General features: G+C 37.8%; 1 protein-coding gene and 1 non-coding gene across 3 annotated transcripts in view; one reads left to right on the top strand and one right to left on the bottom strand.

Annotated features, from left to right (window-relative positions):
* Positions 1-13478, top strand: part of CYLC2 (cylicin 2) — a 36190-nt gene extending 22712 nt beyond the window's left edge. Inside the window, exons 6-7 of one of the 2 annotated variants that reach the window (XM_061426378.1) lie at positions 12999-13150; positions 13320-13478. The gene's annotated coding sequence lies outside the window, so the exon portion shown is untranslated. Of the gene's footprint in view, positions 1-12998; positions 13265-13319 lie in introns of those variants that run through there. The other variant, XM_061426377.1, reaches the window with a different exon arrangement.
* A 2685-nt stretch (positions 13479-16163) lies between these two features.
* Positions 16164-16265, bottom strand: LOC133253516 (U6 spliceosomal RNA). The gene has a single exon (XR_009738312.1). It is a non-coding gene; the product is annotated as a U6 spliceosomal RNA (small nuclear RNA).
* Positions 16266-27819: the final 11554 nt, after the last annotated feature.

The raw sequence follows: 27819 nt of genomic DNA on the forward strand, positions 1-27819 counted from the left end.
CAATACTATATTATATACTTAGAAATTTGCTAAAAGGTTAGGTCTGTTTTTATCATATTAAAAATGGTAACAATATATAAAGAAGGTGAAAGGAAACTTTTGGAGGTTATGAATATGTTTACAGTGAAGACTGGTGAGATGGTTTCTAAGATATATATTTATCTCCAAACTCATAAAGTCATCAAGGTGTCTACATTAAATATCTATAGCTTTTTGTGAGTCAGAAAAGTATGTGTGTATGTATATATGTGTATACATACAGATATATACATGTACAGGTTCAATCCCTGGGTTGGGAAGCTCTCCCAGAGAAGGAAATGACAACCCACTCCAGTATTCTTGCTTGTAAAATCCCACAGACAGAGGGACCTGGTGAGCTACAGTCCATGAGGTTGTGAAGAGTTGGACACAACTGAGAGACTGAGTCAGACACACATGCATGTATGTGTACTTTATTATTACACATGCTCATATACACACATACACAAAAGAAATTTGAAAACTACTTTTTATAGTGAGCTTCACAGTTCTGCATTCCCACCAGCAATGAATGAGAGTTACTCTTGCTCTACATACTTCTTAGCACTTGGCAGCATCAGTGTTTTAGATTTTGGCCATTCTAATTGGTGTGGTACCTCATTATTTTGATTTGCATGTCTTCTAAGACACACAGGTGAGAACCCTTTCATATGCTATTTGCAATCTATCTTCTTTGAAGAGGTCAAGGTTTTGACTCATTTTTTAACCAGATTGTCTGTTTACTTATTGTTGATTTTCAAGAATTCTGTGAATATTTTTGATACACATTACTTATCAGATATATCTTTTTCAAATATTTTCTCCCACTCTGTGGCTTATCTTTCTATTCTCTAGTCAATGTTTACATAAAGCACAGTTTTTAAATTTGTTTTAATGAAGTCTAGCTTATCAATTCTTTCTTTCATGAATTTCTTTGGTTTTGTATCTAAAAAGTTATTACCAAACCCAAGATTATTTAGTTTTTCTCTTATAGTCTAAGACTTTTAGAGTTTTACATTTTCTATTTAGGTCTGTGATCCATCTGATCCAGACATGTTTCTCTGTACATCTTTTTGTCCTTCACTTCCCTGTCACCCAGCTACTTCTCTCCTCTAACATGCTATATTCTTCTGTGTAACATATATAATCACCTGTTGTCTGTCTATATCCATCAATCTATTTTATTTGTTTTCCGATGTAATTTATCTTTAATCTATCTACTTCTCTCTCTAGTCAAAATCATTTATTGCATTCTTCCTGTTTTCTTGATAAGAATAAAAACTTCACCAGGGAAGGAAAATTATGGGACTTATTTACTGCTGTCTCTAGTATACAGCATATACTACACTGCACACGACGTATACACTCAAACCATATGTCTGGTAAATGAATGTGTCAGTTGGAGTATCTACTTGAAATTACTTACTTGGGGTAGGCATCTCCAAGATCCTAAACTGAAACTTATGACTTAGAAAAATCAAACTAATTCTCCAATTGCTATTTAGCTCACAAGGATATGGCCTAATCTCATTTGATAAGATTCCTCTCAATGTGACTATCAGATCAGATCGGATCAGATCAGTCGCTCAGTCGTGTCCGACTCTTTGCAACCCCATGAATTGCAGCATGCCAGGCCTCCCTGTCCATCACCAACTCCCAGAGTTCACTCAAACTCACGTCCATTGAGTTAGTGATGCCATACAGCCATCTCATCCTCTGCTGTCCCCTTCTCCTCTTGCCCCCAATCCTTCCCAGCATCAGAGTCTTTTCCAATGAGTCAACTCTTCGCATGAGGTGGCCAAAGTACTGGAGTTTCAGCTTTAGTATCATTCCTTCCAAAGAAATCCCAGGGCTGATCTCCTTCAGAATGAACTGATTGGATCTCCTTGCAGTCCAAGGGACTCTCAAGAGTCTTCTCCAACACCACAGTTCAAAAGCATCAATTCTTTGGCACTCAGCCTTCTTCACAGTCCAACTCTCACATCCATACATGACCACAGGAAAAACCATAGCCTTGACTAGACAGACATTTGTTGGCAAAGTAATGTCTCTGCTTTTGGATATGCTATCTAGGTTGGTCATAACTTTCCTTCCAAGGAGTAAGCGTCTTTTAATTTCATGGCTGCCGTCACCATCTGTAGTGATTTTGGAGCCCAGAAAAATAAAGTCTGACACTGTTTCCACTGTTTCCCCATCTGTTTCCCATGAAGTGATGGGATTCACTCTCAAATGCTTAGCTCAACTTAGAAGTTATGTTACCTAGTTTCACACCCTTCCTGTTTATGATCTGGCAAAATAGATTAGAATTAAAAAAAAAAAAAAAAGGTTTCCACTACATAGAAACAATTAAGGATTATATCCCCTCCAAATCTAGTATGAAGAAAAAGTACAGGTTCAGTTTTTTGAGTCATTACTTGTAGCTCTGATTTCTAACCTATGTAATTAATTCTTCTATAAGGGCTACTAGTATCACCTAAAAACAACTATACTTATCAGTTTAGACTCTGATTATAGCAGAGGCTCTTGGTTTTTTCCTAATGCTATATTTTATGAGCCAAATGTGGACTATGAGTTCTGTTAGAAATATATGGAAATGATAAAAAAATAAACCTGTAATTCATATACAAAAAAGGCTTTTGGCCATTAACATAATAAATATAATATATATTAAGAAAACTCTGCAATCAATGAGGATTATACCTGTCTCTAAATATATCCAGTTTTCTAACTTTTAGTCATTTGCTTTTTCTTTATTTCTAACAGTAAGCAGCAGCAGAGATGATTGGTTGTTTAACTATAGGTTGTTTCTCTAACCCTTATTGACCTTGTCTCCTACTAAGGCCAAACAGGAAGTGAAACAGGATGGGATATCAGTTCAAATGGAGAACTCCATGTATAGGACAACATTCGTCTCCATAATCTTGACATATGATTCAATTCTCAATTTTGACTTTTCATCACACAGTTTGCAGGGGAAGATTGTCTTCTTCTCTTACTGGTTAATTTTTCTTGAGTAAAGTTTAGAGCTATAAAATTGAAATCCAGATATTAAAGAATTGCTACTTTTGTAAGCTTGTGATCAGTGGATATATGATTAAATCATTGGGATGACTTGCAGTGATGGCTAAAGATTTTCAGTATGACTAAAATCACATTAGCAGTTACTGTTTAAAAGAAAAAGGAAATCTTATCTTTAGCAATGTATATGTCTGGAAAAAAATACATAATTTCTCTGGCCTCCTTGTGTGGAAAATTAAGGTAGTACAATAAATCATTCTTTAGTCATGTTTGATATTATAGAATTCTATAGATACTCCACAATATGCTTCATTACCTGCAATGGTATGAATATTTGCAAGGTGTTCCTGGTTTGAAGATTTTTTTCTTCTCTGTGTGTATATGTGTGTCTGTCTGTGTTTATGTAATTTTGTCAATGTTAGAGAGCAAATAAAAATGTTAAAAGTGAATATCATTTAAGATTAAATAACTGATTGACTTTAATTGTTTGTTTTATGTAAGAGAAAACAAACATCACAGTATGCCCAATATAAAATACCCACTGATTTTCTGAAATAATAGATTTTATATATTACCAGTTTCCTTCAATTTCACTAAAATCACTATTATCAATAATTCTAATATAGGAATAAAAATCAATAGCAAAAAGGAGGGGGATTAAGATGGCAGGGTAGGAAGACATAGAGCTCACCTCTGCATAACATGCAACATCAAAAATACATCTATAGAGACAGAGATGGCAAATGTGCACAGTTTCAAAACTAGAAAAGGCAGGGAAACTGAGTATCCTCTAGAGGCTCCAAAAAAGAAAGCTACTGGGCTGACATGTTGATTTTTGCCAGTGAGAACCCTGTTGGATTTCTGGCCTATAGTGCTATCAGATAATTCTCCTGTGGGACTTTCCATAGAGGAAAAAAAGATGTTTTATTGGATCTTCTATGAAGTGGTGAGTTAGAGCTTGCATCTCAGTCTATGGATCATCAGCAGGAACTTCACTGACTGAGGTTTGTGAATAAATATTCTACATAACATGAAGACAAAAGACACCATTTTAGCTTTAGTTCTAAGAGCAGACCCTGACATGAGGACTTGGGTGATGCTAGGAAACAAAAATGAAGAATGAAGAAAAAAATCAGGGAAACGAAACGCTAATGAGCAGATAATCACTCAGTTCCCCTCTGGAACTTCTGATAAGCCACGGAGAACACATACTGGGATCTTCCTACTGTGGAATGGCACGTGAAAACGAAAGTGAAAGACACTCAGTTGGTGGCAGACTCTTTGCGACCCCATGGACTATGCAGTCTATGGACTTCTCCAAGCCAGAATACTGGAATGGGTAGCTGTTCCCTTCACCAGGGGATCTTCCCAACCTAGGGATCACACTCAGGTCTCCCACATTGCAGTGGGCTTCTTTACCAGCTGAGCCATGAGGGAATGGCAAGGCCAGGACATTTATCCTCTGATTCTTCTCTCCTAATTGGGAAAATAGATTGCTCATCACTGAGTACTGGTCTCTCAGACTACACTTTCCCACAATTCTGGGTTGCTCCTAATCAAGAGAAACCTGTAGTGCCAGAGAAAGTTCTGAAGCAGAGACTAAGAGATTCTGGTGTTTAAGGTAGGACTGTCCGTTTGTTAGAAACATCCACAGCTGTCTGTGAGCTCAGATGAGCTGAAAAGAGAAGGGACAGCAGATCTTGTTGACAAAAACCAGAAAACTATACTTGTGGTGGGAGAAAAACCTAGATGATACACACTTAAAGTGATTATTTGAGGGGAACAAAGGATTTACTTACTGTTAAAATGGGAATGGGCTTCCCTGGTGGCTCAGTGGTAAAGAATCTGCCTGCAGTGCTGGAACCACAGGAGACTGTGGGTTCAATTCCTGGGTTGGGAAGATCCCCCTGGAGGAGGAAATGACAACCTACTCATCAGGACAATCCCATGGACAGAAGAGCCTGGTGGGTTACTGTCCATGGGATAGCAAAGAGTCAGACCCAACTGAAGCGACTGAACAGGTATGCACAAAATGGGGATGACAAATGAATTCCAACTCTCATACCATCTCTGATTAACTGGATGCACAGTGCTATGTTGAGGAGGATTCTCAAAAGGCTTAGTAGGAAATTGTATCTTTATCAATTAGCAACCAAAACATGGAAATGGAAGAACAGAGGGACAGCATGTGGGCCATGTATGTGCCATACTTTTTAAAGTAGAGGCTATTTTTATTAACAGCATCACTGAATGTTATTTCTTTAATAAATTCTTCCACAGATTTGATCTTTCAAAATGCACAGCATGTGAGGTATCTTCGGTTAACAGGCAAATTCTCCAATTAAAGTTATGAATAAAACTGGGATAACTTCAAAAGCACAGTAGTTTTGGCATTAGCTTTGTTATTCTGCTACATGCTTCAAGTAAACATGATATTTTTTTCTCAGTTATACACAAAAATCAGTCATGATATTAACCAGAAGATACAAAATGTATTAAAGAAAGACAGTGTTTAGTAGTGTCAGTGCTTGGTCATAGTCATCAATGTTGGAAAAATGAGGGGTGTTAATATATCAGTTCCCTTAGTAATTTTCATTAAACAATACAGTGTTAACAAATATGGATATGTTAGTTAGTTAGATGGGAGGAATCCTTTCACAATGTATATGTATATCAAATAACCATGATGTGTACTTTTGTCAATTATACCTCAATAAAACCGGAAAAAAATCCTTAGAGGAAAATGAATCATTAAATCAAGTGGGCAAAAAAAAAAATTATTCATTTGTCATAATATCTTGATAAGGAAAATATCACCATTTACTTTAAGATATTATTTGAACTTCAGACTCCAACAATAAGTACAATATCTCAACTTCTACTTTTGCAACACAACTCAATTTCAAGTTCTATGGTTATTCCTAAGTGAAGTGAAGTCGCTCAGTTGTGTCTGACTCTCTGTGACGCCATGGACTGTAGCCTACCAGGTTCCTCCATCTATGGGATTTTCTAGGCAAGAGTACTGGAGTGGGTTGCCATTTCCTTCTCCAGAGCATATTCCTGACCCAGGGATTGAACCCAGGTCTGCCACATTGTAGGCAGACACGTTACCATGTGAGCCACCAGGGAAGTCCTGGTTATTCCTAAGTAGCCCTCAAATCTCATCTCCAATAATGTTTATGAGTAAAAACTACCATCAGGTCCTGCCAAAACCACTACTGCTAATATACCTGTATTTAGCTTCATCACAATGTAGCAATAGTAATATATGTATATATACACACACACACATATATGATGCACAAACGTGGAATAATTCTCATGGAAAACTAACTGGAAACTGGCAGAAGAGCTCCAACACAGTCAAAACTGGCCTTTGTCAGTGTGTGCAGAGGGAGTTGGTGACCCAACAGTATGCAAAGGCTACCCAATGAATCTAGGGCAGAGGGCAGAGAGCCACTGGCATAGGACTCATTTAGCTACACAGAGGCAGCCTGGAGGATCTGGGCTGTGGTTACGGTGGGAGGGTGGCAGTCATTGTCAGCACACTCAGAAGTATACAGTGGTTTGTCTCCCAGAGAGAGTATTCCAGTTCTGCTCACTCCACACTGAAGCTTGCTAAATCTGGGGCAGACAGGTCCTGGGATAAGACTGCCACAGAGACAGCCAAGATCTCAGGCAGCAGTGCAGTCACCTCAATTCTTGCATAGCCACAACTCCAAACCACCAGCTCTAGGCCCAGACTACTAAACACAACAGCTTTGCACTAACTAGATCTGTGATGAACATAAGAGAGAAAGGTTTGTGATGGGGACTCCTTCTGAGCAGAATCATGGCTACATACAGAAACAATTCATACGTCCTGGGTGACCACACAGGCCTTACCTGCATTATCAATCCCTCTTTTGGGGCAAGGTGCACACTCATGGGCAACCATACCTGGTTGAACTTGACCCTCAGAGCTTCTTATCCAACAACTGGGGGGCAGACTTCACACCCAACAGGACATTGGCAGATATAACAGAGAGGAAGCCCTGACTCACATCCTGCACAGGCTTCAGACAAACCAACACCAGCTACACCCTCTATCAAAGAGATAATGGCCAGCACACCCTGAGTAAAGACAAGCATCCAGAAGAACAAAACAATAAAGTCTCTAAATTTTCTTCATGAAGTATACATATAAAGTTTACCTCCAAGGAAGGAGATAGTAATATAAAGCCTATAAGTATCTAAAACTTACATGAAGGTTTTGTGATATGCATGATTTTTTTTTAACACAAAATTTGGCCTCATCAAGAAAGTTACAGTTCAGGGAAAATATGAAAGCAATTTTGAATAAGGTATTATTCAAATTCCCTTTGCAATGTACATCTTTCTCAGGTAGGAAAGGAATAACTTGCTAAAATCTGGATCAATCTCTGCAAAAATGAGAGAGGGGTAATCATTGTTATAACACATTTCTCTAAAGGTCACTAGTGAGGAATATCCTTCCACCTATATATTTATCTATCTACCCATCCATCCATCCACTGGCATACCTATCTACTTATACACCTACCTGTCTACCTACCTGCCATCTATCTCTATGGTCTGCTTTCAGTTATTTTAGTATTTTTGCATCATGCCTTGCTATTTCAATTTTATTTATTCATTGAACAATAATTCACTAGTAAGTACACCAGATGGGCTTCCCTGATAGCTCAGTTGGTAAAGAATCCACCTGCAATTCAGGAGACTCTGGTTTGACTTCTGGGTCAGGAAGATCCGCTGGAAAAGGGATAGGCTACCCACTCTAGTAATTATTGGGCTTCCCTGGTGGCTCAGCTTGTGAAGAATGCACCCACAGTGTGGGAGACCTGGGTTTGATCCCTGGGTTGGAAAGACCCCCTAGAAAAGGAAAAGGCTACCCACTCCAGTATGCTGGCCTGGAGAATTCCGTGGACTGTGTAGTCCATGGGATTGCAAAGAGTCGGACACGACTGAGTGACTTTCACTTTCACTTTCAAGTACACCAGATGGAAGAAGTCTGGGTTTTAGTTATCACTGAACATGGTATCTGGAGAAATCTAATAATTTCTAAGAAAACATAGCTCTGATTTCAAGACTCTCCTTGTTAAATGATTCAAATAGAACTGCACTCAGTCTAATCTGGAGCCTAGTGTATTATAAAAATGAAATTGTCTATAAAAAAAAAGTGCTTCCATAGGCAATTACAGAACAAGTATATGAAACACGTATAGCATGTTATGAATGAAAAATATTACTATGAGTAAATGTAAGAGGAAGGTATCTGGATAGTGACTTCTAGTTTTCTTACCAGATTGAGGTAGTAGGAGACAAATAACAGGAAATCTATTTGTAGTGCTGAATCTGTTTAAGAATTAATTTTATGGTTCTCAGAAAGTTATAATACATGCTATAATTTTTAATTTCCTAAGTTCTTGAATGCAAAAACAAATAGCATCCATGATAATTACACTTGCAGTTCTAACAGTTAGAAATAAAATAAGTTTCAGAGTGTGTGAGTGGGTAATAGTGACAGAACACTGAATTGTGCAACACAGTTTTGGGATAAAGAATGTTAAATCAAAAACATACATAAACAATGGAAATACATTTTTTAGAGAAAGAAGTAAAGATGTGATTTTATTGATACCAAGATTAAGTACCATGTAATATGTTTGGAAATCTAAGGATAAATCTAGAATAATAATCCTTGAGATATTTTCAGCATGAATCATCTCTAAAATGTATCTCTTAAGTGTTCCTTGGAGTATCTATGTGAGCATGTCAAGTGATATGGATTACTAGATTTCAGGATACGGCATTTCTGTCTCTGACTATCTATGGCTTTTAGAAGACATTCTCCCTACGTCTAGCTATACACTTTCCCTATGCAGATTCTAACCTAGTTTCACTTCTTGCTTTGCCCCAAATAACTGTATTCATTCAAATTTAAGTATGCATTAAATCACAAAAAATGGAAAGATAGAGACAAATCTCAATTGCTCAGGCCCAGTCCAAGCTCAGCTTTGGAGATAGAAGTGAATGACTGAGTGAATGGAAATCAAATGAAAACTGATAAAGAACTCAAAACTGGGCAAAGAGAGTGGCCTAAGATTGAGGGAAAGCAGCAATCTCTGGAAGCAGAAATTCATCATCATGGGTAGAAAATGGGTCAGACAATGGGACAGCTTTTCTCTTGAGTACTTTGCCATGGGAAGATCATTGCGTGCTGCTGCTCCCTCTGAGCAGAAAAATGGTGCAAAGCAATGTCATAGTTACTGTAAGGTGTTGGTAGCATCGGTGTAGGATGATTCTTCTTCTCCTGTCCTTTAATCCCTTGAGGATTATAAAGCCAGCTAAGGAGAACAGCTCTTAATGAGTGTTCCCTCATAAATGAGTGGTTCCCTGAACCACATAATGGGAGTGAAGCAAAAGAGGGTAATCAATACTATGACTACGTGAAAAGTCTCCAACCATCGGGAGCCCTATCATGAACTGTATGAACTGGGTGAAGTGTATTGAATCTTAAATCAGTGCATTCTTACTTACCAAGTATATTATTCGTATTCATGCTATTCATTTATCCTTCCCTTCAGAATTTTAATAGAATTTTTGTATGTGCTAGCCAGTAACGCCATTATTGTTATACTTTCTGCTTTTACTACTTCTAAGGACATTTCATGGTAGTTTAAGACTTTCTTTTCTTTTTGGTTTAGATTATTCTGTTATCTTATCCATCTCCAGTTAAAGACCTGACTGAAGCAAATTGGCATGCACCCAGCTTCTCATTAAATTATTGATTGTAAATAATTTTCTTGTGATCAAGTGAAAAAAGCTGCATGCTGATTGATTTAGTTGAATTAACAGGAAAAGTTTTCTTTATCTTAAATAAAATACCTTGAAATAGAACAATAAGATAATTAAGCATGAGAGATGAGGTCTTCTAAGTATAGCCCAGATAAAAGATATTTACATTAGAAAAGTCAATTCCTCTACATAAGAAATAAAAAGGAAATTATTGTTCTTGTTGTTGATTGAGATGGAGAGAGGGAAGCTGGCAGCTAGTGCTAAAGTTATCCTAAGTGGCAAGAGTAAAGTAGCGAAAAAGGACATAGGAAAACCAGGAAAAATATTAAATTACCCTTTATGTGTAATGAAGATCTAATTTTAAGATAATCATGTTTAGTATATGTTTTTTTTTCTTGCCACATCTATTGTCATTATCTGCTGTCCAATATCTGCAATAAAAATCATTTCTACCATTATACTTGTTTTAATGATATTTATGGAGAATAAATGAAATGTTAGGAAATAATAAGGAGAACAGAGAAAGAAATTTAAAATGAAATGTAAAGTGGGAAGCAGCTGTGAAACAAGTTTAAAAATGAACTATTAAAATACATCCTATTAATACTGAAAAACTCCCCAAATTCAAACTAATATTAAAGAGTTAGAAAATCTTAAGGTTCATGTGATTATAGTTATAGGTTTCTTATTTAGACATAAAGGATATAGACAGATTTCTTAAGGTTTGGTGTCATCAGAAATATATTTATTTCATAAAGAGTTGTTTAATTTTCAAGGAAAGCATGCTTTAGCTGTTGCCTCTAATTTAACTAATGAATTTGTCTGAAAAAAATATAGTCATCAATTATATATTCTGCTTATCTATTCAGAAACTTCTCTTTCATGGCATTTTACTCTATTTATACATGTTTGAATGTAAGTAAGTATATTCGAAAAAGCAAGAGAGTTCCAGAAAAACATCTATTTCTGCTTTATTGACTATGCCAAAGCCTTTGACTGTGTGGATCACAATAAACTGGAAAATTTTTAAAGAGATGGGAATACCAGACCATCTGACCTGTCTCTTAAGAAACCTGTATGCAGGTCAGGAAGCAATAGTTAGAACTGGACATGGAACAACAGACTGGTTCCAAATAGGAAAAGGAGTACGTCAAGGCTATGGTTTTTCCAGTGGTCATGTATGGATGTGAGAGTTGGACTGTGAAGAAAGCTAGGTGCTGAAGAATTGATGCTTTTGAACTGTGGTGTTGGAGAAGACTCGTGAGAGTCCCTTGGCCTGCAAGGAGGTCCAACCAGTCCATTCTGAAGGAGATCAGCCCTGGGATTTCTTTGGAAGGAATGATGTTAAAGCTGAAACTCCAGTACTTTGGCCACCTCATGCAAAGAGTTGACTCACTGGAAAAGACTCTGATGTTGGGAGGGATTGGGGGCAGGAGGAGAAGGGGACGACAGAGGATGAGATGACTGGATGGCATCACTGACTCGATGGACGTGAGTCTGAGTGAACTCCGGGAGTTGGTGATGGACAGGGAGGCCTGGCGTGCTGGGATTCATGGGGTCACAAAGAGTCAGACACGACTAAGCGACTGAACTGAACTGAACTGAAGGCTGTATATTGTCACCCTGCTTATTTAACTTATATGCAGTACACCATGAGAAATGCTGGGCTGGAAGAAGCACAAGCTGGAATCAAGATTGCTGGGAGAAATATCAATAATCTCAGATATGCAGATGACATCACCATTGTGGCAGAAAGTGAAGAGAAGCTACAAAGCCTCTTGATGAAGTGGAGGAGGAGAATGAAAAAGTTGGCTTAAAGCTCAACATTCAGAAAACGAAGATCATGGCATCTGGTCCCATCACTTCATGGGAAATAGATGGGGAAACAGTGTGAGACTTTATTTTTGGGGCTCCAAAATCACTGTAGATGGTGATTGTAGCCATGAAATTAAAAGACACTTGCTCCTTGGAAGGAAAGTTATGACCAACCTAGATAGCATATTTAAAAGCAGAGACATTACTTCGCCAACAAAGGTCCGTCTAGTCAAGGCTATGGTTTTTACAGTGGTCATGTATATATGTGAGAGTTGGACTGTGAAGAAAGCTGAGCACTAAAGAATCGATGCTTTTGAACTATGGTGTTGGAGAAGAGTCTTGAGAGTCCCATGGACTGCAAGAAGATCCAACCAGTCCATCCTAAAGGAAATCAGTCCTGGGTATTTATTGGAAGGGCTGATGTTGAAGCTGAAACTCCAATACTTTGGCCACCTCATGTGAAGAGTTGACTCATTGGAAAAAATCCTAATGCTGGGAAGGATTGGTGGGGCAGGAGGAGAAGGGGACTACAGAGGATGAGATGGCTGGATGGCATCACCAACTCGATGGACATGGGTTTGGGTGAACTCTGGGAGTTGGTGATGGACAGGAAGGCCTGGCGTGTTGCAGTTCATGGGGTCTCAAAGAGTCTGACATGACTGAGTGACTGAACTGAACTGAACTGAATTGAAGTATATTAAAAACATGTATTTTTCTAAACTGGCATGACCAAATATCAGTTGGACCCTCCTTTAACTTTTCTAGATATAATTGATAAATCTTTCTTAGAATTTATATAGGAAGGATATATTTGTCTTCTAGGGCTTCCATAGTAAAGTACCACAGACTGGGTAGCCTAGTCACATCAATTTATGTTCCTACAGTTCCAGAAGCTAGAAGTCTGAGAGCAAGGTGTCTGCATAGTTGATTTTTTCTGAGTCATCTCTCTTTGGCTTGTAGATATTCTTGTTATCCCTATTTCTTCATATGGTGTTCCCTCTGTGTATGTGTGTATCCTAACCTTTTATAGGAATATCATTCATATTGGATTGGGGCTACCTTAATGACCTCAGATAACCATAATCACCTAATTTAATGTCCTCTATATCCAAACCACATTCTGAAGTACTGGGGACAGGGATTTCAACACATGAGTTTAAGAGCATATATAAGACTAGCTCATTTTATAGTTTTAATTACTCAAATCCATAAGGTAGTAGGTTTGAAACTTACAATTGCAGTAGAGGAATTTGTACTTATTCTTTTGGTATAAATTGTTGCCCCTGGAGATAAACTTTAGTATCTTACTAGATTCTGGTCTTATATTTCAGGACTGCCATGAAGATGTACTGAAAGTTCTACCACACTGGAAGAGTCTAATACCCCACTCATTTGATGATTTGCCAGCTCTAACTTTGGAAGAACATACTGACCACGATGGTGAAAATATCAATTTAAAAAAAAAATCTACTCTCTGTACTATGTGAGTCTATTTCCCTATTTTCCTGTGTGTTTTGACCAAACTTACAACTACTTGCACACAGCTGCATGTGGCTTCTGTTTTGTCAAACTATTAAACCAGTCTTACTTAAAATTATATTTCTCTTTCTCTTTTTTTTTCCCCTACTGGTCTACCTTGACTTTGCCTTCAGCATTTGCTCATCAAGACTGAGATATGAAAGGATCCTGATCTCCTTCACCATATGATTCCTGTGTCAGAAAATTCAAAATGTCTTTCAAGTTTTGCAGTTATGTATTTGACTTTATTCTCAACATATTCTCTAATTTCAACACTGCATTTTTCATTTTTTTTCCTCATGTAATTTGTGTTGGTTCCCATAAATTTGAAAATTTACACTTTTATTCTTCCACAAAATTCCCATCCACAAGGCTTATTTCTAGTTGGGAGTTTAGGAATTCCCACCTTATCAAAATGTTAGTACTCAGGTTCTTAATTTCTAGTTTACCCTCTAACACATAACTTACAGTTTGAAATTTAGCTAATGAATTTTGTGACATGTAACCCTTAGAGTTAACTCAAAATTATCATTTGTTGTTGTGTTAGTTCCTAAGTAATGTTTGATCCCTTGTGATCACATGGACTGTAGCCCACCAGGCTCCTATATCAATATGATTTCCCAGACAAGAATACTAGAGTGGGTTGCCATTTCCTTCTCTAGGGGATCTTTCCAACCCAAGGATCAAACCCACGTCTCCTGCAGTGCAGGCAGATTCTTTATCATCTGAGCCATCAGGGAAGTCTCAAACCATTATTCAGTTCAGTTCAGTCGCTCAGTCGTGTCTGACTCTTTGTGACCCCATGAATCCCAGCATGTCAGGCCTTCCTGTCCATCACCAACTCCCGGAGTTCACTCAGACTCACGTCCATCGAGTCAGTGATGCCATTCAGCCATCTCATCCTCTGTCGTCCCCTTCTCCTCCTGCCCCCAATCCCTCCCACCATCAGGTTCTTTTCCAATGGGTCAACTCTTCACATGAGGTGGCCAAAGTACTGGAGTTTCAGCTTTAGCATCATTCCCTCCAAAGAAATCCCAGGGCTGATCTCCTTCAGAATGGACTGGTTGGATATCCTTGCAGTCCAAGGGACTCTCAAGAGTCTTCTCCAACACCACAATTCAAAAGCATCAATTCTTCGGCGCTCAGCCTTCTTGACAGTCCAACTCTCACATCCATACATGACCACTGGGAAAACCATAGCCTTGACTAGATGTACCTTTGTTGGCAAAGTAATGCCTCTGCTCTTCAATATGCTATCTAGGTCGGTCATAACTTTCCTTTCAAGGAGTAAGCATCTTTTAATTTCATGGCTGTCCTTCAATTAAAAAAATAATTAAATAAAAAATACATGATTTATACTCTACAAACCATTATTAGTAGAGTACAAATCATGTATTTTTAAAATTAATTTTTTATTGAAGAATAATTGCTTTACAGAATTTTGTTCTTTGCTGTCAAACCTCAGCATGAATCAGCCATAGGTATACATATATATCCTCCTTCCTGAATGTCCCTCCTATCTCCCTCCCCATCCCACCCCTCTAGGTTGATACAGAGCGCCTGTTTGACTTTCCTGAGCCATACAGCAAATTCGCATTGGCTATCTATCTTACCTATGGTAATGTAAGTTTCCATGTTACCCTTTCCATACACTTCACCCTCTCCTCCCCTCTCCGCATGTCCATAAGTCTATTCTTTATGACTGTTTCTCTATTGCTGCCCTGTAAATAATGCTGGGAGGGATTGGGGGCAGGAGGAGAAGGGGACGACAGAGGATGAGATGGCTGGATGGCATCACTGACTCGATGGACATGAGTCTGAGTGAACTCCAGGAGTTGGTGATGGACAGGGAGGCCTGGCGTGCTGCAATTCATGGGGTCGCAAAAAGTCGGACATGACTGAGTGACTGAACTGAACTGAAAATAAATTCTTCAGTACCATTTTTCTAGATTCAATATATATGTGTTATAATACCATATTTATCTTTCTGTTCTGACTCACTTCACTCTGTACAATAGGTTCTAGGTTCATCCACCTCATTAGAACTGACTCAAATGTGTTCCTTCTTCTTATTGCTGAGTAATATTCCATTGTGTATATATGCCACCACTTCTTTATCCATTCATCTGTCAATGGACATCTAGGTTGCTTCCATGTTCTAGCTATTGTAAATAGTTCTGCAATGAACGATGGGATACATGTGTCTTTTTCAATTTTGGTCTCTTCAGAGTATATGCCTAGGAGTAGGATTGCTGGGTCATGTGGTAGTTTTATTCCTAGTTTTTTAAGGAATCTTGATACCATCTTCTATAGTGGCTGTATCAATTTACATTCCCATCAACAGTGCAAGAGTGTTCCCTTTTCTCCACACCCTCTCCAGCATTTATTGTTTTAGGCTTTTTGATGATGGCCATTCTGAGCAGTGTGAGGTGGTGTCTCATTGTAGTTTTGATTTGCATTTCTCTAATACTGAGCAATGTTGAGCATCCTTTCAGGTATTTATTAGCCATCTGTTTAGGTCTTTTCCCCAATTTTTGGTTGGTTGGTTTGTTTTTCTGGTATTGAGTTGCATGAGCTGCTTATATATTTTGGAAATTAATCCTTTGTCAGTTGTTTCATTTACTGTTATTTTCTCCCATTCTGAGGACTGTCTTTTCACCTTGCTTCCCTGGTGGCTCAGAGGGCAAAGCATCTGCCTGCAATGCAGGAGACCTGGGTTCGATCCCTGGGTCAGGAAGATCCCCTGGAGAAGGAAATGGTAACCCACTCCAGTACCCTTGCCTGGAAAATCCCATGGACAGAGAAGCCTGGTAGACTACAGTCCATGGGATCGCAAACAGCTGGACACGACTGAGTGACTTCATTATAGGTTCCTTTGCTGTGCAAAAGTGTTTAAGTTTAATTCAGGTCCCACTCATTTACTTTTGTTTTTATTTGTGTTACTTTTAGGAGAGGGGTCATAGAGGATCTTGCCTTGAAAAAATATGAAATGATTCATGAATCCATACTTCATCCTAGAACGGGGGCCATGCTAATCTCTGTATCATTCCAATTTTAGTATATGTACTGCCAAAATGAACATTTTCTTTTCTTTTCTTTTGATGCAAGTGCCTAGCTTAAACTTTGATTGCTGAGGCAACCACTTCAAGGGCTATCTACTCCAAAGTCAGCTATCTAGAATAAATATCTACATCCTCAGAAACTTGACTAGATAAAGTACCAGGCCACCTCTCAACACTGCGGCTTATTTTTTTAGAAATCCTAGTTGATTTCCATAACTGATCATTTGGGCCACTTTTTATTTTCCCCCCACACTTTAAATTACCACTTTTGTTTTAAATTCAGCAATAGTGAGCCCACAAAACTTCTAGACTATTACCTTCATCCCAAATAAAAGCAGAACCTCAGACCAGTGCACTCTTTTACCCACTCTAGCTCTGATTCTCCTTCACTCTCCCATTTCCCATTCCCAACTCCCTGCTGTATGACTCCAGTTGCACTGTGTGATTTCTAGATCTTATAATTAATCAGGGTTTCCTTGGTGCCTCAATGGTAAAGAGTCTGCCTGCAATGTGGGAGACCTGGGTTTGATTCCAGGGTCAGGAAGATTCCTGGAGAAGGGAAGGGCTACCCACTCTGTTATTCTTTCCTGGAGAATTCCATGGATAGAGGAGCCTGGTGGGCCACAGTCCAAGGGGTTTCAAGGAGTTGGACATGACTGACTGACTAACATTTTGGACTCCCTGGTGGCTCAGTGGCAAAGAATCTACCTGAAATGTGGGAAACCTGAGTTCAATCCCTAGGTTGGGAAGATCCCCTGGAGAGGAAAATGGCCTACATGCTACAGTATTCTTTCCTGGAGAATTCCATGGACAGAGGAGTCTGGTGGGCTCATGTCGCAAGGAGTCAGACACAACTGAATGACTTTCACTTTCATTATAATTAATCAACCTTTATTTTTTCAAAGTTTCTTGATGATATTGCTGAACGGTGTCTTGAAATCATAATAAGAACTATAAGGTCAGTCCAGCCACAATGGTAGTTATTAACAGGCTAAGAGAGAAAACAAAACAAAACACAAAATTTTATCAATAAAACTGAAATCTGTATCAACCAGTTAATATCAGGCCATATAATTCCCTTTAGTAGATCACTTTTGAGTTTTAAATAGTCTTTAAGTTGAGTGAAAATGATTTACAATCAAAGCAATTTATTTTTTTCAATCTGATTCCCACTATTATTTTACCTCTCTTCCTTAACTCAACAATATATGTCAATGTTCTTTTTTTCCCCCAAAATATGGTTTATATTTCCTTTCTTGGTGTATATATCATGCTATTTACTTGACCTAGAATATCATTTTCTTTCACTGTTTCTGCCTTTTTTTTTTTCTTAATATCCTCCAGTGTTCCTATTTAAGCAGTTATCTTCACAAGTTTCAGTCCTATAATCTGAGCTTAAGGCCGCAGGTGGGTGTATACTAGAGAAATGTTGAGCTCTCTTTATTTTCATAAACAGAAATCAGAGTAAGTTATGGATAGCAGTATAATTGGTTCAAAAGAACAGTGCTTAACTCCATAAATTCTTCTCATCAAATTTGGCTTCATGGACCAGTGAACTTGCTAGGGTTTAGCTGTACTTGGAGTTGAATATTCTGTAGTCATTGTGTTGAAATTTTATCTTTGTGTGTTTTATAAATGAATCCTATCAAAAAATGCAGAATGGGAGTGGGAAGCATCAAATTTAAATGAGAACCCTGCAGCATCTGGGTCTAGGTAAGTTACTGTCCATCCCTGACTCATCCAGGCAGCTCCATGGTACTTTCCAGGGGGACTTAATGAGGGCTTCTCACCTAATCCCTATCCAGACACTTAGTACATCCCTCATGAATATTGTAATACATTTGGGAGACTGAAAGTGTTAGGGTGGTGGACTCTAGGGAAAGGAAACTTATGTCTTGCCCCCAGCCAGAGCCTTGCTTTTTTTTTTTTTTTTTTGGCTTGGGTCCCTCACGTTATGTAGTAAATCATGCCTCCAATGAATTACAATGAATGCCTCCAGTGAATGAGCAAAGAACCACTCCATACCAATTATTCTGAGGTAAGTGAAGCTCCTTCTCACGCTGCCACTCACACAGTTGAACATTTAAAATTAAACAAGAGAAACACAGAGGGGTAAATTCACTCCACAGCCATTGATTATATACTTTTTTCTCCTGAATGGTTTCAATACACAGTATTATAATGTTAAACTTAATACAGCTCTGAAGGTAAGATATATGTATGTGTATGTGTGTATATATATATATTATATATATATATATATATATATATATATATAAAGCATAAAAGAATAATCTGAGAAAAAAGTTATATGTATGGAAGTAATAAAGGGAGATTTCAACATAGTGCAATACATAAACTGTGTGTGTCTTGATTTTGGACCCACCACTTTTTAGATGTTTATTCTGGTTTCCAAATATCACATTTTTTTTCTTATTTTTATTTGTTTAAATCTGAAATGAACTATTGATAGATGTTCAGTAAATTTTAATTACTTTTTTACTCTAAAGCAATTATCTTCTATCATTAACTCAGAAAAGCACATTGAGTTGCTAAATAACTCCTAAAATATATCACACAGGGAATGGCCTGGAAATAAAAACACTGACACACAAAAAATTTAATTTTAAAAATTAAGTGAGAAATTTAGATTTTCCAAGACCACCTAAGGAAAGTAAACATAGAGCCCTTAGAAGGGGCAGAGGGGAATCAAAGACAGTAAATGATATAATTAACACATCATGATTATTGATGGTTAGTGAGAATTACTCAGAGACATTTGAAGAACTTTTTGTTGAATAGTAATGGCATATATTAAGGCTTCCCTGGTGGCTCAGTGGCAAAGAATCCACCTGCCAACACAGGAGAAGCAGGTTCTATCCCTGGGTTGGGAAGATCCCTTGGGGAAGGAAATGGCAACCCACTCCAATATTCTTACCTGGGAAAGTTCATGAACAGAGGAGCCTGGTGGCATACAGTCCACAGAGTGGCAAAATAGTTGGACTCAACTCAATGACTAAACAATAACAATTGCATATAGTACTCTTCAATAAAATATCTCCCAATGGTCAATAAAAATTAAGTACAGGCTTGAACAATAATTTTGTGAAGAGCAACTAAGTAAGGGAGATCTATTGGAGAAGTGCACTATGGTGCAAACTAGGGATAACCCATGAGAATGGGGTGTTCCAACCACTGTGCTGATTCACTAGGTATAAGAACTCAACTCAGATATGTGAATTTCCTATTCTCCTTCTGCTGGAGAGAAAAAGGATAAAAACTAACTAGCACAAAAATTATCTCAGACACTTAGCATTAAATGTGTAAGAGACAATTTTTTATTCAGCATAAAACTATTCTGAAGCAGATACCATCATTAGATGGATAAGGAAATTAAGGGACAGAAAGGTGGTTTGCACTCTTTCACATTGATTACAAGTGTGACAGCCAGGATTGAATCATGACTCTCCAATTACAGAGTCTATGTGGTTAACCTCTATATCACAAGATCTCTCTTTAGAGATTTCTTTTTTAATTAAGGTATAATTGATTTATACTACTATACAAGTTTCAGGTGTGCAAAGTAGTGATTCACAATTTTAAAAAGTTAAGGCACTACTCAGTGAGATGTCATTCCAGGACCTTGCTTCAGACAGTTTTCCTCCAACACAGATAACTAGGAAAATATGAAGGAAGCCTAGTACCAAGGAACTGATCTGGATCCAGGGCATGCAGCATTCACTCTGGCTTCAAGATATCAAGTTCTGAGGCTTTGGAGTGGGAGCACCAACTTCAAGACCCTAGACTACCAGAGAACTAACCCTAGGGAGTATCAGAGAGAACTCACACAATGGAAACCACTTGAAGATAAGACCCAGCATCACCCAACCACCAGTAGCATGTTGTGCAGGATGCTTAATCTAAACAACAACAACAAAAATACAAAGTTAATCATCAGCAGACACGATTACCACATCACTCAGCCTTACCCATCAGAGGAAAAACAAACAAAACCTCAGGATAAATCTCACCCTATGCAAAGCCTACACAAACCACTGGACCAACCTTGGGAGGGAAGAAACCAAAAGGAAGAAAGAATTCAACCCTGAAGCCTGGGAAAAGGAAACCTCATACACAATATGTTGAAAAAAAATAATGAAAAGGCAGATAAATACACAAATGAAGGAACAAACTAGAAACACAGAAGTCCAAATAGATGAAGAGGAAATAGGCAAACTACTGGAAAAAGAATTCAGAATAATGATAGTAAACATGATCAAAAACCTTGAAAACAAAATGGAGAAAATGAATCAATTAACAGTGATATAGAAGAATTAAAGAATAAACATACATAGAAAAACAGCACACTTACTGAAATCAAAAATATTTTAGAAGGAATCAATAGCAGAATATATGAAGCAGAAGAACTAATCAGTAAACTGAAAGATAAAATGGTGGAAATAACTTCTGAAGATCAGAATAAAGTAGAATGAAAAGAACTGAAGATAGTCTTAGTGACTTCTGGGACAATATCAAATGCACCAACATTCTAATTATAGAGCTCCCAGAATAAGAAGAGAAAAGGAGGGGTATGAGAAAACTTTTGAAGGTATTATAGTTGAAAATTTCCCCAACATGGAGAAGGAAATAGTCAATGAAATCCAAGAGGCACAAAGAGTCTCATACAGGATAAACTCAAGGATAAACTTGCTAAGGCACATACTAATCAAACTAACAAAGACTAAACACAAAGAAAGAGTATCAAAAGCAGTAAGGGAAAAGCAACAAGTAACATAAAAGGGAAATCCCATACACTTAATGGCTGATCATTTAGCAGAAACTCTGCAGCCCAGAAGGGAATGGCAGGATATATTTAGAGTGTTGGAAGGGAAAAATCTACAACCAAGATTACAGTACCCAGCAAGGATCTCATTCAAAATTGATGGAAAAATAAAAAGCTTTTCAGACAAGCAAAAGTTAAGAGAATTCAGTACCACCAAGCCAGCTTTATAACAAATGTTATAGGGACTTATATAGCCATGATATATGAGAAGAAAAACATCTACAAAATCTACATGAAACAATTAAGAAAATGGCAGTAGGAGCATATATATCAATAATTAATTTAAACATAAATGAATTAAATGTTCCAATAAAAAGACCCAGGCTGACTGAATGTATACAAAAACAAGACCCATATATATACTGTCTATAATAAACCCACTTCAGACCTAAAAACACATATAGACTGAAAGTGAGAGAAAAAATATATTCCATGAAAATGGGAAGCAAATGAAAACTGGAGTAGCAATTCTCATCTCAGACCTTAAAATAAAGATTAAAAGAGATAAGGAAGGAAACTACATAATGATCAAGGGATCAATCCAAGAGGAAGAAATAACAATTGTAAATAACTATACACCCAACATAGAAACACCTCAATACATAAGACAAACACTAACAGATATAAAAGGAGAAATTGACAATAACACAATAATAGTAGGAGACTTTAACCCCCCCCCACTTACACCAATGGACAGATCATCAAAACAGTATTAATAAAGAAACATGCATCTTAAATGATACATTAGATGACATGGATCTCATTGACATCTTCAAGACATTCCATGTTAATGCAGAAGAATACACCTTCTCAAGTGCACATGGAACATTCTCCAGGATAGGTCACATCTTGGGTCACAAATCAAGTCTCAGTAAATTTTTAAAAATTGAAATTATATCAAGCATCTTCTCTTCACAACGCTATGAGATTAGATATCAATTACAACAACAACAAATGTAAGAAACACAAAAACACATGGAGATTAACAACACGTTTCTAAATGACCAATAGGTTACTGAAGAAATCAAATGGGAAATCAGAAAACTTCTATAAAAAATGCCATTGAAAACATCATAACTCAAAACCTATGGGATGCAGCAAAAGCAGTTCTAAGAGGGTAGTTTGTAGCAATACAATCTTACCTCAAGAAACAAGAAAAACATTGAATAGATATCCTAATTTTATACCTAAACAACTGGAAAAAGAAGAACGACAACAACAACAGCAAAAAAAAAAAAAAACAAAATTAGTAGAAGGAAAGAAATAAAAAAGATCCAAACAGAAATAAATGAAAAAGAAATGAAAGAAACAATAGTAAAGATTAATAAAACTAAATCTGGTTCTTTGAGAAGATAAACAAAACTGACAAACTTTTAGCCGGACTCATCAAGAAAAAAAGAGAGAAGAATCAAATCAACAAAATTAGAAATGAAAAAGAAGAGGTTACAACAGGCAATGCAGAAATACAAAGGATTATAAGAGACGATCATGAACAACTATTTAGCACTCAAATGGATAACCTGGAAGAAATGAATATAGTCTTAGAAACGTTCAATCTTCCAGGACTGAACCAGGAAGAAATAGAAATTATGACCAATCCAATTATAAGCACCGAAATTGAAGCTGTGATCAAAAATTTCACAAAATACAAAAGTCCAGGGCCAGATGTCTTCACAGGAGAATTCTATCAAACATTTAGAGAAGAACTAATGCTCATCCTTCTAAAACGTTTTCAAAAAATTGCAGAGGAAGGAACACTTCCAAACTCATTCTATGAGGCCACCATCACCCTGATACCAAAACCAGACAAAGACAACAAAAAAAAAGAAAACTGCAGGCCAATATCACTGATGAACACAGATGCAAAATCTCTAACAAAATTATAGCAAACAGAATTCAGTGACACATCGGAAAGCTCATACACCATGATCAAGTTGGATTTATTTCAGGAATGCAAGGAATTTTCCATATATGCCAACCAAACAATGTGATATACCATATTCAGAAATTGAAAGATAAAAACCAAATGATAATCTCAATAGATGCAGAAAAAGCCTTTGACAAATTTCAGCACCCATTTATGATTAAAACTCTTCAGAAAATGAACATAGAAGGAATCTACCTCAATATAGTAAAGGCTATATATGATAAGCCTACAACAAGCATTATTCTCAATGGTGAAAAACTGAAAGCATTCCCCCTAAGATCAGTAACAAGACGAAGGTGTCCACTTTCACCACTATTATTCAACATAGTTCTGGAAGTCCTAGCTACAGAATCAGAGAAGAAAAAGAAATAAAAGGAATCCATATTGGAAAAGAATTAAAGCTTTTACAGTTTGCAGATGACATGATACTGTACATAGAAAACTTTATTATTTTATTTATTTATTTATTTTTAATTTAATTTAATTTTTAAACTTTACAAAATTGTATTAGTTTTGCCAAATATCAAAATGAATCCACCACAGGTATACATGTGTTCCCCATCCTGAACCCTCCTCCCTCCTCCCCCCCATACCATCCCTCTGGGTCGTCCCAGTGCACTAGCCCCAAGCATCCAGTATCGTGCATCAAACCTGGACTGGCATCTCATTGCATACATGATATTTTACATGTTTCAATGCCATTCTCCCAAATCTTCCCACCCTCTCCCTCTCCCACAGAGTCCATATAGTATCAGAAAATTGCTAGAGCTAATTAGTGAAATTAGCAAAGTTGCAGGATACAAAATCAACAAACAGAAATCACTTGCATTTCTGTATACTAACAATGAAAAATCAGAAATAACAATTAAGGATTCAACCCCTTTCACCATCACAACGAAGAGAGTTAAATATCTGGAAATAAACATACCTAAGTATGAAAAGGCAAAATGATAGGATACTTAAAGAGGAAATCCCCAGGTCAGTAGGTGCCCAATATACTACTGGAGATCAGTGGAGAAATAACTCCAGAAAGAACAAAGGGATGGAGCCAAAGCAAAAACAATACCCAGCTGTGGATGTGACCGGTGATACAAGCAAGGTCTGATGCTGTAAAGAGCAATATTGCATAGGAACCTGGAATGTCAGGTCCATGAATCAAGGCAAATTGGAAGTGGTCAAACAAGAGATGCCAAGAGTGAACGTCGACATTCTAGGAATCAGAGAACTAAAATGGACTGGAATAGGTGAATTTAACTCAGATGACCATTATATCTACTACTGTGGGCAGGAATCCCTCAGAAGAAATGGAGTAGCCATGATGGTAAACAAAAGACTCTGAAATGCAGTACTTGGATGCAATCTCAAAAACGACAGAATGATCTCTGTTCGTTTCCAAGGCAAACCATTTAATAGCACAGTAATCCAAGCCTATGCCCCAACCAGTAATGCTGAAGAAGCTGATGTTGAATGGTTCTATGAAGACTTACAAGACCTTTTAGAACTAACATCCAAAAAAGATGTACTTTTCATTATAGGGGACTGGAATGCAAAAGTAGGAAGTCAAGAAACACCTGGAGTAACAAGCAAATTTTCCCTTGGAATAGGGAATGAAGCAGGGAAAAGACTAATAGAGTTTTGCCCAGAAAATGCACTGGTCATAGCAAACACCCTCTTCCAACAACACAAGAGAAGACTCTATAAATGGACATCACCAGATGGTCAACACCGAAATCAGATTGATTATATTCTTTGCAGCCAAAGATGGAGAAGCTCTATACAGTCAACAAAAACAAGACTGGGGGCTGACTGTGGCTCAGATCATGAACTCCTTATTACCAAATTCAGACTTAAATTGAAGAAAGTAGGGAAAACCACTAGACCACTCAGGTATGACCTAAATCAAATCCCTTATGATTATACAGTAGAAGTGAGAAATAGATTTAAGGGCCTAGATCTGATAGTTAGAGTGCCTGATGAACTATGGAATGAGGTTCATGACATTGTACAGGAGACAGGGTTCAAGACCACCTCCATGGAAAAGAAACACAAAAAAGCAAAATGGCTGACTAGGGAGGCCTTATGAATATCTGTGAATAGAAGAGAAGTGAAAAGCAAAGGAGAAAAGGAAAGATGTAAGCATCTGAATGCAGAGTTCCAAAGAATAACAAGGAGAGATAAAAAGCCTTCCTCAGCGAACAATGCAAAGAAATAGACGAAAACCACAGAATGGGAAAGACTGGAGATCTCTTCAAGAAATTAGAGATACCAAGGGAATATTTCATGCTAAGAAGGGCTCAATAAAGGACAGGAATGGTATGGACCTAACAGAAGCAGAAGATATTAAGAAGAGATGGCAAGAATACACAGAAAAACTGTACAAAAAAGACCTTCACGAGCCAGATAATCAAGACGGTGTGATCACTGACCTAGAGCCAGACATCCTGGAATGTGAAGTCAAGTGGGCCTTAGAAAGCATCACTATGAACAAAGCTAGTGGAGGTGATGGAATTCTGGTTGAGCTATTCCAAATCCTGAAAGATGATGCTGTGAAAGTGCTGCACTCAATATGCCAGCAAATTTGGAAAACTCAGCAGTGGCCACAGGACTGGAAGTCAGTTTTCATTTCAATCCCAAAGAAAGGCAATGCCAAAGAATGCTCACACTACCACACAATTGCACTCATCTCACATGCTAGTAAAGCAATGATTCAAAATTCTCCAAGCCAGGCTTTAGCAATACGTGAACCGTGAACTTCCTGATGTTTAAGCTGGTTTTAGAAAATGCAGAGGAACCAGAGATCAAATTGCCAACATCTGCTGGATCATTGAAAAAGCAAGAAAGTTCCAGAAAAACATCTATTTCCGCTTTATTGACTATGCCAAAGCCTTTGACTGTGTGGATCACAATATACTGTGGGAAATTCTGAAAGAAATGGGAATACCAGAGCACCTGACTTGCCTCTTGAGAAATCTGTATGCAGGTCAGGAAGCAACAGTTAGAACTGGACATGGAACAACAGACTGGTTCCAAATAGGAAAAGGAGTACGTCAAGGCTGTATATTATCACCCTGCTTATTTAACTTCTATGCAGAGTACATCATGAGAAACGCTGGACTGGAAGAAGCACAAGCTGGAATCAAGATTGCCGGGAGAAACATCAATAACCTCAGATATGCAGATGACACCACCCTTATGCCAGAAAGTGAAGAGGAACTCAAAAGCCTCTTGATGAAAGTGAAAGAAGAGAGTGAAAAAGTTGGCTTAAAGCTCAACATTCAGAAAATGAAGATCATGGCATCTGGTCCCATCACTTCATGGGAAATAGATGTGGAAACAGTGTCAGACTTTATTTTTTGGGGCTCCAAAATCACTGCAGCTGGTGACTGCAGCCATGAAATTAAAAGACGCTTACTCCTTGGAAGGAAAATTATGACCAACCTAGATAGCAATTGAAAAGCTGAGACATTACTTTGGCAACAAAGGTCTGTCTAGTCAAGGCTATGGTTTTTCCTGTGGTCATGTATGGATGTGAGAGTTGGACTGTGAAGAAGGCTGAGTGCTGAAAGATTGATGCTTTTGAACTGTGGTGTTGGAGAAGACTCTTGAGAGTCCCTTGGACTACAAGAAGATCCAACCAGATCTCCTCCAACCATTCTGAAGGAGATCAGCCCTGGGATTTCTTTGGAAGGAATGATGCTAAAGCTGAAACTCCAGTACTTTGGCCACCTCATGCGAAGAGTTGACTCATTGGAAAAGACTTTGATGCTGGGAGGGTTTCAGGGCAGGAGGAGAAGGGGATGACAGAGGATGAGATGGCTGGATGGCATCACTGACTCAATGGACATGAGTCTGAGCGAACTCAGGGAGTTGGTGATGGACACGGAGGGCTGGCATGTGTGATTCATGGGGTCACCAAGAGTCGGACACAACTGAGCTACTGAACTGAACTGAAATGAAGGAGACAAAATAAGTGTACACAGAAAATTAAAAGACACTGATGAAAGAAATCAAAGATGACATAAACAGGAAAGATATTCCATGTTCCTGGGTAGGAAGAATCAATATTGTGAAAATGACTATACTATCAAATGCAATCTGCAGATTCAAATGTAATCTCTATCGAATTACCAATGACATTTCCCCAGAACTATAATAAAAAATTTCACAATTCATATGGTATCACAAAAGATCCCAAATAACCAAAGCAGTCTTGAGAAAGAAGAATGGGACTGGAGGAATCAACCTTTCTGACTTCAGATTATACTACAAAGCTATAGTCATCAAGACTGTTTGGTGAAAGTGAAAGTCGCTCAGTCATGTCTGACTCTTTGTGACCCCATGGAATAGCCCATGGAATTTTCCAGGCCTGAATACTAGAGTGGATAGTCTTTCCCTTCTCCAGGTGATTTTCCTGATCCAGGAATTGAACGAGGGTCTTATGCAGTGCAGGTGGATTCTTTATCAACTGAGCTATCAGGGAAGCCTGGACATTATGGTACTGGACAAAAAATGGAAATATAGACAAATGGAACAAGACAGAAAGCCCAGAAATAAACCCATGTACCTCTGGGCACCTCATTTTTAACAAAGGAGCAAAGAATATATGAAAAGGCAAAGACAGCCTCTTCAATAAATGGTCCTGGGAAAACTCAATAGCTACATGTAAAAGAATGAAACTAAAACACTTCCTAACAGCAAACCAAAGATAAACTCAAAAAAAAATGGATTAAAGACCTAAATGTAAGACCAGAAACTATAAAACTATTAGAGGAAAGCATAGGCAGTACATTCGATGACATAAA

The sequence above is a fragment of the Bos javanicus genome, chromosome 8 (assembly GCF_032452875.1).
Source record: "Bos javanicus breed banteng chromosome 8, ARS-OSU_banteng_1.0, whole genome shotgun sequence".
Taxonomy (NCBI): Eukaryota; Metazoa; Chordata; class Mammalia; order Artiodactyla; family Bovidae; genus Bos; species Bos javanicus.